Here is a 12,578-nt window from a genome sequence, read left to right on the forward strand (position 1 = left end):
TGCGCCACCATGCCCCTGGTCGAGGATAGGAATCGCCACGCCGAAGGCCTACCGCCGGCATGGCGGCAGGGACCCCAATCCCCTCGAACTTGCGGCTGGAACCCTCCGCACCTGGACCAGAGAAGGGTGCCGTTGAAGAAATCAGGCCATCAATTGCCGCCGTCGCACCACACCCAACTCCACCACCACTCGAGCCATCCCCGGACGACACCCTTAGGAAGGAACACGCCACCAAAATGTCGTTGTCGCCATGAAAAGGGGACCTGAGGCTTTCACCTGAGCTCTTGGACGGGATGGGAGGAGGAGTCCCACCGAAGCCTCCAACAAGGTAAACGACGCCCAAAGGCGCCGCCTTCGGTGTGGCCGCTGCGCCGGCCAGGGGTTTCCCTCGGATCCGCCCCAAGCACCAGATCCGCGCACCCGACGATGAGATCCGGCGACCAGAGCCGCCAGAGGCCAAGATCCGCGCGAATCGGAGTGGATCGAGGTTGAAGACGCCACTTCTCCAGGGCGCAAACGACTGGCGAGGAGTCACCGCAGCAGCCGTCGCCCGCCGCCTCCGCGCCGCCCTCACGGCCAGGGAGGTGGCCCACCTGCACCCGCCGACGCCACCCGCCGCACAGGCCACGTCGCGCGCCGCCGGTCGGGGCCGCCGCCCCGGAAGCCGAGGCCCTCCACACAGGGTGAAGCCGCCAAGATCCCCGCCGCCACTTTCATCAGAGCCGCGCGGGCTCGCCGAGGAGCTCCTCTGGCGGCGGTGGAGGGGGGGGGGGGGGAAGGGGGTGAGAGGGCTAGAGTGTGGCGGCTAGGATTGGCCCCCGAGTCGCCTCGGAGGAGACGACGCGGGGGGGGGGGGGGGGGATCCGACCCCGGGCCTAATGCAAGAATACTTCAAATAAAGAATTCGTATGTATTGCAAATCTAACAAATCAAGCGACCAAGCGGATTTTTTCTTCAGGATTGCAATCCTCAAATTCTTTTGACGAAGGGATTATTAGTTTGCTTTTAGTTTTTGTTAAGGCATTCTTTTTCGCAAGTCTGATTTATACTAGACAGTACCCCGCTCATTGCCATGGGGATTAAATATTTGATTTCTGAATGTTGCATGCAATATGAATTCACACGTCGCGGTCCCTGCCCTCGCTGATGACCAGCTACACCTGTAGTTTCCGTGTTGACACTTGCAGGTTCAGGGAATGTAGCTTTTTAGTCGCAAAAACGCAGTTTTTATTTTTGAGATAAAGAGAGAACGTAACCGGGTTACTACCCATGGGCCGAATGGTTGGGCTGTACGTTTGTGGCCTTCTAATCGTAGCGTGCGTGCAAGTGTGTGGCTGTTTCCTAAAAAAAGTGCGTGTGGCTGTTAAATACCGAAATTGATTGCTGTAGTGGTATAAGGGCATCTCCAATCGCAACTCGCATTTTTTTTTCCGTATTCGTCCGCGGAAAAGAGGAGACCAGTCCACAGACACAAATACGGAAGGACGCCATCTAACTCTAGCTGCATACATCTCATCCTGCATTTTAGCAAAGCGGACGAAATTCATGCAAACCGGCCGATATCATCAAAGTTTGGATAGAAAATAGTACAAATCGTTCATACATACCATGCAAATTAAGTTAGTACAACAAGGTCTCAAATTCGACTAGATCCCGGATGTCCAACAAGTTTTTCATGAACGGATCATGTCGTCCCACACATACTCCCCCTCTTTTTTTTGCATTCTAATCAGAGAGTTTTATTCAACGAACGAACTCCTGGCATCATCAGCTAATAAGCTGGTGAGCAGGAAAGAGGGTTTTGAGCCAGTCCAACTTTCGGTAACCATCAAAGTGCATGCATGTTTTGCACAAAGATGGGCCGGTACATTGGCTGCTCGATTTACATGTTGAATATCAAAGGAAGAAAATACTAAAGCTAGCTCTCTAATCTCTACTAGTAATGGTGCCACTACAGAAAATCCATAGTGACTAGTTTTCCAGAGATTGACAATCTCCAGGCAATCTGTTTCCATAATCACATGTGAGAAACCGCGTAAATTTGCAAAAATGACTCCATCCCGCAGCGCCAAAGTCTCACCAATGAACGGATCGGAGACCCCGAGGTGAGGCTTACACCAAGCCCCAGGCAAAGCATTGTTGGAACGTGCCACTCCGCCTGCTCCTACCTTATCAGAATCCACCCCCAAGGTTGCATCTATGTTGATTTTCACCACTCCTTCATCATGCAGTACCCAACCATGTACAGGAAGAATGGATGCATGAGACTCGGGTATATCTAGCAAAGCGAGATCCTCCCTGATGCGCTTGACGGAAGAAAATGGGTCGAGCTGCTCTTCATCATGGGTGACCCTGTTTCTTGAATGCCAAATAGACCACATGACCGAGATCATCACCGCCCTCTCGCTTTCAGCGAACTGCCCACACAAAGGATATCACGAGACCATGTATTTGGGTGCAACCGAGGTCTTCGGATACCAAACAGCGAATGCGCTTGTTCCCAAAACATCTTGGCATGAGAGCAATGCACTAGAGCATGCATCAAATCCTCATCCATCGCAAGACAAACATTGCATCTACTGATGACTTTCATATGACGACGCCGAAGGGTGCATTCATCGGGTAGTATACCACGAATAACCCGCCACCAGAATACACCCACCTTTGGCAAAACCTTGAGCTTCCATAGTAGTTTCCACATCTGTTCATCGGTCTGTGAGGTATTGGTCACCGTTCCTTCCTCTAGAGCAACACTCTCTTTCCGAGTCACGAGAGCACGGTACGCGTATTTCACCTCCAGCTTCATCCAACAGTGTGTGCACGTAAATGACCGTCCCTCTATCCCGTGGTACACCACGATAGCGCGTGCGGGCTACATATAACGGGTAGACCAACATTGAGTAAATGAATCAATCAACAAGTTGAGCAAGAGGAAGAAAACCTTACGATCCCGTCCTCTACCGTGTGCAATGGACACCTCCATGGTCGAGTAGCTCTCCATCCTTCATACTTTAAAAAACAACATAGCATTTAAAAATAAGCTCAATGACATTTGATCGAATACCTGTCAGGCGTGGTGTCCGCCATGGAGGTCATCGATAGGGGGCAGAGTGTACCTGGGTACAAACCGCTCTAGGGTGGAAAGCTCCGTCGTAACGGTGAGTGGGCGCGTCGGTGCTGGTTGAGGACCGCCGACAATGCCTCTGTGGCGGTTGGAGATGTACAACAGCGCCGCGGAGGTGGAGGGTGCGGATGCAAAACAAGGGGAAGGGGCGGAGTGGAAGGAAATGAGACCAGTAGGGGGATTCGGTGGGCCGGGGGTGTCGGAGTCCTACATTTCGGGTGTTCGGACTCCCGCAAACCTCCCCCACTTTGTCTGTAATTTGCAAGAGAAACCGCGTCCGGACTGTCCCACAGACCGATACAGGTCCGCGTTGGATGACTTCCTCAGTCCGGACAATCACGGGCGGTTTGCCGGTCAACCTTGGAGATGCGACGAAAAAAAATTCTATTTGGCTCCCAAGCTCCAGTGATCCATTTATTCAAAAGTAAAAATAAAAACCATATTTATATAAGTAAAAAGAACTAACAAAAATATCTAAATGTAGTCAATTATGTATCCTATAAGCATACAAAATTGCAGCGCTACACACAAATGACAAAATCTGGTAAATTTTGGAGTTTGGAATATAGGCACCGTTCACTATACTTAGGTCCGCACTTTTTTTCATTCTTGCGCAGTTCAGAATTCAAATTATTTCAAATTGAGGTTTTGCACGTTTGTAGGATAAATCATTAACTACATCCAGAATTTTATCAGATTTTTATGAAACTTGCAAATGTGATTTTTTTGAAATAAAGAGAGCACTGGAGCTTGGGAGCCAGAGATCCCTACTCTGTAATCAATTGTTGTACTAGTATAAATGACGAAAATTCTCTTTAGCTCCCGAGCTCCAGTGATCCCTTGTTTTAGAAAAACAAGTGAAAGTCACATTTATAAGTGAGACAAGAGCTGACAAAAATATCTAGTCGATGATGTATCCTATAAGCACGCAAAATCCCATCAATAAATTCTTTAAAATTTGGCCTACACAAAAATGATAAAATCTGATAAATTTTGGAGTTTGGAAAATATGCATCGTTCACTATACTTAGATCCTTCCCTTTTGTTATTCTCGTGTAGTTCAAAACTCAAAGTATTTCAAATTGAGGTTCTGCTCGTTTATAGGATAAATCATTAATTACATCTAGAATTGTTTTTAGATTTTTTAAAACTTGTTAATATTTAAAATAATAATAATAAAGGGAGCATTGGAGCTTGTGAGCCAGAAATGTCAACTATTATTTAGCCGATTGATGTACTAGTATAACTTTCAGAAAATCTCTTGGGCTCCCAAACTCCAGTGATCTCTTTAAAAGAATTCTTATTTATAAAAACATATATTTGGATGTAGTGAATGATCTATCCTATAAGTATGTAAACTCGCACCGCTAAATTATTTGAATTTTGGCCTACACGAAAATGACCAAATCTTATAAATTTTGATTTAGCAAAATATGAAGCATTCACTATACTTAGATCCATAATTTTTTATCTTGTGTTGTCCAGAATTCAAAGTATTTCAAATTGAGGTTTTTGTATGTTTGTAGGATACATCATTAACTATGTCCACTGTTTTTTTCCAGACCTTTTTGAAACTTGTATTTTTTTTTGAGTTTTCAAAATAAAATGAGCACTGAAAGATTAGGATTTTGATGATCTGTTGAGTCATTTGGATATGAAAGATTAGGATTTTGATGATATGGTTATAGAATAGGAAGAATTCAAGAATATGAAGGCAAATGCTAAGAGCATCTCTAACCAATCCCTTATAATTTAGCCCCTCAAACGGGCCCCTTATCCCTTAACTTCTTATATTTGGTCTACTAAATAAAAACGGTTCTTAGCCGGTCCCCTAAACCTAACTCCCTCTTTTTTCCTCTGCCAAATCTTCCTACTTATTTTTACATGCTACATTTCAACTACATATTTGTACACATATTAAATCCTAACATAATAATTAAGGTTCACATAATTCATGAATATTAAGAATTCATAGTTTACAAGCAAAACTATTCAAACTTACAAACAAAATTATTCAAGTCAAACACATGTGAGGGTTCAAATGAAGTAAAGAGGATGATAAAAACACAACCATGAAGTGCTATGGAGTAGCCACTGATGTTCAACAAGATCATCCTGGAGCTGGTAGGAACTTCCCAGTTCTCGATGCTTTGATGCGCTACGAGGAATCTCTGCATCCTATTTGCATCGTGTTCCCTCGTGGAAAAACACAGAAGCACAAATGTGCTTGTCATGACAAAAGGATATGTGCTTCCACGAGAAGCACATATTTGTTACCACGAGAAGCACAACCGTGATTCTTGAAGAAGGAAAAAAAATACATGCTTCCATGGCAAGAACAAATTTGCTTTTATGGAAGCACAAATCTGTGCTTCTCTCGAAGGAAAATAAAAATATGTGCTTCCATGGAAGCACCATTTTGCTTCTACGAGCTTCTCTGAAAAAGAGAGAAAAACTCCAAAAATATATATGAAAAATCCACAATCGCGCTTCTCCGATCTTTTTGTATTCATTTTTTGTGTGAACCATTTTTTGTTTTCGTTTATTTTTTTATTTTGTCCTTTCGTCAGAAAGTCCATCGAAACCTATTGACATTGTATCAAGTATAGAAGATCTCCAGACGAGAAACATAACGACGGTTTGAGATACGGACGCATGGCTCAAGAGATAAAGTATTTTGAATAAACGAATCTACGGAAAAAGGAAAACATCCAGGTTGCGACAAGTGCCGCACATGCACCGTGCCACATATCTGCGCCTCAGAAGGCGGGGAAGACTTTTGCCAGGGGTACCCCTTCACTAGTGATTTCGCCATCTCAACTAACATTTGTGGCCAGTCCTATTTATCTTGTACCGCGGTGGATAGAGATCTACCGCTTGGCACACTTTGGCCCGACCGAACTTGCTACTGACCTCTTTTTTTTCTTTAGTTTCCTTTGTTTTTTTTTTCATTTTCGTTATTTCCTCTCTTTTTTCATGTTCATTTTTGGTTTTCTTTTTTTTCTTTTACCATATTTGTTTTACATTTCTTTCCTTTTCCTTTTTCTTTATGTTCCCCTTCATTTTTGCGAACATCTTTTCAAATTCATGAGATTTTTTTGAAATCATGAACATTTTTAAAAATCATGAATATGTTTTGAATTTATGAACAATTTTATGAAATTTTAAACTTGATTCAAATTCAGAAACAATTTTTACAAATTGGCAAACATTTTTAAATTGTAATCACTTTTCGAATTTGCAAACATTTTCCTTAGAATTCATGACATTTTTCGAAATTGTGAACATTTTTTTGAAACTCACAAACATTGTTTGAATCATTCAACTATTATTGAATTTGGGATCAATTTTTGAAGTTCACGAAAAATTGTTTGATTTGACGAACATTTAAAAAAATGCATGAACATTTTTTGAATTCCCTAACATTTTTTGAAATATTTAACACTTTCTTAAATTCATGAATATTTTTGGGTTCTTGCACGTTTGTTTAAATTCACAAACATTTTTGGATACTTTTTTTCTCAATATTGAATTTTCTTATTACTAGAATAAAAATAAAAATCATGATTTTTTTATGAATCAGTGAGTATTTTATGATTTCTTGAACATTTCACTCACATGTTTTGAAAATTGGAAATTTTTTAATCCCGAATTAATAATAAAAAATGGTAAAAGAGAAACGAAACCTAAATAATTAAAAACAACAAAAACATGAAATAAAAAAAATCAGGGGGTGAGCTGCCCCTCACCTGGGCTGGTCCAGAAGGGCGCGTTGGGAGCTGGGGGTGCGCGCTACGCCTCTTTCCATCGCATAGAGTGCCAAATAGCAGCTCCCATCGTTTTTTCAGTGGTAAATGCAAAGCTTTTATTGATCAAAAACCGTAGAATGCGGGACACTTCTCGGATCGTGAGGACGGCCCAGCCAAACATGGGGCCACGGACCCAAAGAATGCGAAAATTTGCTAAAGTATCTGCTCTCGTGTTCGAGTCACAACATTAAAAAAATAAAGCTACAGTTAAAAGTAGAAGCTCTCTGTTGAATTTCACTATTTGGTTGCCACTACGGGTATCACCCATGACCTGCTTTGAATCACACGTGACCATGAACCACGGCGACTATTTCTCGCTTTAAGCGAGATTCCCTTCTGTCTCGCTATAGATCTTTCCTGTGCAATGAAGTTGTCAGGCTGGCCTAGTTTTGCTCTTTTTTTGTTCACGGTCGCTTGCAGCGCTTGGTTCGCTTGTTCGCTGGGCGCGGCGACTATTTCTCGCTTTAAGCGAGACTCCCTTCTGTATCGCAGAAGATCTTTCCTCTGCGACCAGTTATCGGGCCGGCCCAGTTTTGCCGTTTTTTTCGTTCGCGATGGCTTGCTTGGTTCGCTCATTCGCTGGGCCATTTTTTGATCGTGTTGCTTCGCTAGCTAACCTTCCTTCACAGGTTTTGCTAGATTTTTTTTCCAGATTTTCTTGTTTTCTCACTACTTTCTCCGGTTTTTACTTTTTCAAAATTGTTTCTCTTCCTTTCTTCTTGGGTTTCATTGGTTTTCTCTTTCTTTTTCACCGGTTTTCTTCCATTTCTTCTCTGTTTTATTTCCTTTTCATTTTCTATTTTGTTTTTCATGGGTTTTCTTTGTTTTCAATGTTTTCAATGTTTCCTTATTTCTTTATCAATTTTCATAGTTATTCCATACTTTTTGCATTTGTTTCTTCAGTTTTATTTAGATTTTCTTTTTTGTGACTCTTTGTTTAATTTTTGTTTTCATTGTTTTTCGTTTCTTTTGGTTTTCATTCTACATTTTTTTTATAAGTAAAGAACATTTTCGTAATACACATGTAACATTTTTTAAATACGAGATTGAATTTTCTAATACATGGTCACATTTTTTCTGTACACGTTTTCCCCTCTAAATTCTTGGTTAAGATTTTTCAAATACAGGTTTAACTTTTTGTAATACATGGTCAACATTTTGTCTATACACATCTAACATTTTGTCTATACACATCCAACATTTTAAATAGTTGTTAGACATTTATTTAAATGCTTGATTAACATTTTTATATACATGATTAAAAAATTCATCATTTTTAAATCGATGGTCAATGTTTTTTGTATACACATTTAACATTTTTCAGATGCATGATTAACCTCTTTCCAAATACTTGTTCAACATTTTTTCAAAATCTTGATTGACATTTTTATATACATGGTAAACAAGTATTATCATTTTTAATACATGGTCAATTTTTGTTGTACACAGATTTTACATTCCCAAATGCTTGATTAACATTTGTCAAGTACTTGTTAAATATTTTTTCAAATGCTTGATTAACATTCTTTATATACATGATGATTTTTTATCTGTTTTTTAATACATGGTCAACATTTTTTCTGTACACATTTAACTTTTCCCAAATGCTTGATTAACATTTTTCAATTACTTCTTCAATTGTTTTTTCAAATGCTTCCTTAATACTTTTAAAATACATATTTTTTATATATTATTTGTATTATTATATTTTTTTCTCTTTACACATTTAACATTTTCAAATACTTGGGAAACATTTTTTAAAAAGTTTTTATATAGTTATTTTACATTATGTATTTAGAATATTTTAAAGTATATACAAAAGTAAAAAATGTAAGCAAAAAAGAAAACAGAAAACGTAAAAAGAAAACCGAAAAAGAGACTGTTGAGCCCGCGCAACTTGGCTTGCCCATCTGGAGCTTCCTGACGCGAGGCTCGGCCTCTGTCTCGCATTGGAGCCCTCGCTGAAGGGGTGCCGCGAGTTGGCCCGGAAAGTAACAGCTTCGTTTTATTATTTTTTCTAGTTTTCTGTTTTCGTTCTTTGCTTTCTTTTTAAACTTTTGTTTATACTTCCAAATATTCAGAATAAATATATTACAAAAATCACTCTACACAAAAATATTTGAAAAATGTTGACAAAGCATTTGAAAAATATTAAATGTGTATAGAGGAAATGTTAATCGCGTATACGACAAATGTATACAAAAAAAATGTGTATGAAAGAAATTGCTCATGTATTTATAAAAAATGAATCAAGCATTTGAAAAAATGTTGAACAAATGTTAGAAAAATGTTAAGCAAGCATTTGGAAAATGTTAATTGTGTATAAAAAAAGGGTTGAACATGTATTAAAAAAATATTGAAACAAATTTGATCTTGTATATAAAAATGTTAATCAAGCGTCTGAGAAAAATTCTGAACAAATAATTGAAAAATGTTCGATGTGTATGAAAAAATGTTGATCATGTATTAAAAAAATGATTAAGTAATTTGATCACGTATACAAAAATGTTAATCAATCATTTAAAAAATGTTAATTGTGTTTAGGAAAAATGTTGACCATGTGTTAAAAAATGTTAACATGACATTTCAAAAATGTTAATCAAGCATCTGAAAAATATTAAATGTTAATTGAAATTTTTTTGGCCGTGCATTTGATTTTTTTAATCTTGTATTTGATAAATGGCAATCAATCATTTGAAAAAGTTGAAGTGTGCATAGATTTTTTTTTTTTGAAAATGTATCAAAAAAAATGTTAATCTTCTATTTAAATAATGTAATGAAGGATTAAGAAAATGTTGAAATGTGCATAGAAAAAAATGTTGATTATGTAATAAAAATATTATTTTTCTATTGAATTTTTTTAAACATGTATTAAAAAATATTGTTGAAGTATACAGAAATGTAGAAAGAATATCAAAAGAAGCAAAGAAAATTTCAAAAATTAAAATTGTAAATAAACCAAAGAAAAAAGAAAATAAAAATTAAAACTGAAGAAACTAATGCAAAAAAAATAAAATAAAAAACCAGATAAGAAAAAAGAAAAGAAATCGAAGGAAACAAAAGTAATGGAGAAAGAAAGAAAAAAGTATCAAAAACAAAGAAAGAAACAAAAACCGAAAATGATAATAATAAAAGAATGTGTAAAAGCCATCTCTCTTCCTTCTAGTAGGCCGCGCCCTATGTATTGTACATGAACTAGAAGTGAGCGTAGTTTCTAACAGTGTCGTGAAGCAACGAGGAGATCTGCAGCTCACGACCCTATCCCATGTAAGGTTTTCGGGTATTCCCGTTCTGAATACGCACCAGGACTTCCCCGAAAAATTAGGACCCCAAGAGAAGATTAGGGTTTCAAGTGGAAAAACGGCGGCCGTCGACCGTTCTCGTTGGTGGGCTGCATAGAGGGGACCCAGATGGCCGCGACACCGGGTTCGTCGAGCATCAAGGGGGCCCTCTCACCTAGGGCGGCAAGGGCGTGCATGGAGGAAGCCATGGGAAAACTCGATCTCACGGGAGAGGAAGCAACACCACTGGTCTTGGATGATGTTGATGACGGCGCAAGGCAGGTCTGGGTGATCGCGGGGAAGGTCTTATACCGGAATCTGTTGCATATTCGGACGATCGCCAACGCTTTGCGCCCGACTTGGGGAAACCCTAGAGGCCTGGTGTTCCGCTCGGTGGGTGAGAACATCTTCGTGACTGAATTTGAGACCCAGCGCGATCGTGATCGCGTGTGGGACAGATCCCCATGGCATGTGAGAAAGCATGCTATGATTCTCGTGGAGTTCAAGAAGAGTATGCGACCGTCAGAGCTACAGTTTGACAAACTTCAGATTTGGGCCTGGATTTTAGACCTCCCGTTCAATTTGAGGAGTGACGCAAGGGGCAAAGCAGTGTCAAGGCAAATAGATGAGAATGCATATGTTGTCCAGTTGGATCCCTTTGGTGGTTTCCTGAGAGCTAGGGTGACCATTGATGTCCGGAAGCCATTGCACAGGTGGATCTTGATTGACTCCACGGTGAGAGGCAGTAGGGACTAGTATGACATACAGTATGAACATGTGCCCTATTCTTGCTTCTCAGGTGGACGATTGGGCCATTCTGATCTTCAGTGTCCGACGCCTGGTTCGAGGGATGATAATGGTGATCTACCGTTCAAGACTAGTCTGAGAGCGCCGGAAGAGAAGAAGAAATCAGTGTTCAACGAGGGCTCGTCGAAAGAGCAACAGTCTAGTCACAATAGCAACAAGGAGGCTCGCACGGTGAATGAAAAAAATATATGCTAATCCCGAGGTTGTCTCCCCTCCCAAGAAAAACAATCAGAAGAATAAGAGAAAGGGAGGTCCTCAGGGGCAGAAACAAGTGTATAGGCAAATTGCACTGCGAGCGGTCTCCACCGAAGAGCAGGTGCAAGATAAGGGAGCCGCCAATGCCATGGTGGTTTTTAGAGCTGGAGAGAACAAGATGGTGGGCGAGGGCGGAGACACTAGGACAAAACCCGATCCAAAGAAGAAGAAACCTACACCCACCAATTCTCAGAACTCGGATTGTTCGGGGGCGGCTGCGGAGCAGCCCCACCGAGACCAATGAGTTGTCTAAGCTGGAACTGTCGGGGGTTTGGGAACCCTGCGGCAGTTCGTGAGCTTCGCAACATTGTGAAGGAGGAAGGACCCAATCTCCTATTTGTCATGGAGACGAAAATTTCGGCACACAGAGTGGAGAGTTTGAAAAATTTACTAGGGTTTGCGGGCTGTTTTGCAGTTAGCAGCATTGGTCTAAGTGGGGGAATTGGCATGTTCTGGTCCACGAATTTGGATGCTGATCTGAAGAATTATAGCGCCGGCCATATTGATCTTATGGCGCGGAAGAAAAGTGATGTCACGAAGCAATGGCGGGTGACAAGTTTCTATGGAGCTCCCAAAGCTGAAGATCGTCATCATAGTTGAAGGTTCATGAGGACACTATATGTAATCTAGCATGAGGCGTAGATGTGCATTGGAGACTTCAACGAGACATTGTGCGGCTCGGAGCACTTTTCCAGAAGCCCTAAGTCTCGAGTGGCAAATGTGGGCATTTCGGGAAGTGACGGACGAGTGCTCTCTTATTGACTTGGGTTGGTCGGGGACTGAATATACATGGGATAACTTGCAGCCCGGGAGATCAAATGTGAAAGCCCAGCTAGACCGAGCTTTTGGTAATTCTGCTTTCATACAAATGTTCTCGCACATCAAGGTGAGACACATTGTGACAACAGAGTCAGATAATTGTTTTGTGTTCATGGATCTTCGTGAGCACTTGGCGTCGGCAGTGCCCAGAGGCCCAAAACCATTCAGATACGAGGACATGTGGGAAACGCATGTGGACTACGACAAACTGGTGCTCGATTCATGGCAAAGGGGCGTGGGCCGAGAAGGACTACATGGTGTGGTTCAAGCCCTTACTGCGTTGTAGGGCAATCTGGCGGCATGGAGGCGAAGGAATTGGGGTGCTTGACATGCAAGATTAGGAAACTGTGGGGGCAGCTCTCCTGGTTGCATGCTCAATCTTTCTGAAGGGGGCCATCAGACGAAGAGAAAGCAGTGGCTAAGAAACTGAAGCTAGGGCTGCATCAAGAAGAAATTTGGCTCCGTCAACGATCACGTGTTCCA

The sequence above is a fragment of the Triticum aestivum genome, chromosome 5B, assembly GCF_018294505.1.
Source record: "Triticum aestivum cultivar Chinese Spring chromosome 5B, IWGSC CS RefSeq v2.1, whole genome shotgun sequence".
NCBI classification, from domain to species: Eukaryota; Viridiplantae; Streptophyta; class Magnoliopsida; order Poales; family Poaceae; genus Triticum; species Triticum aestivum.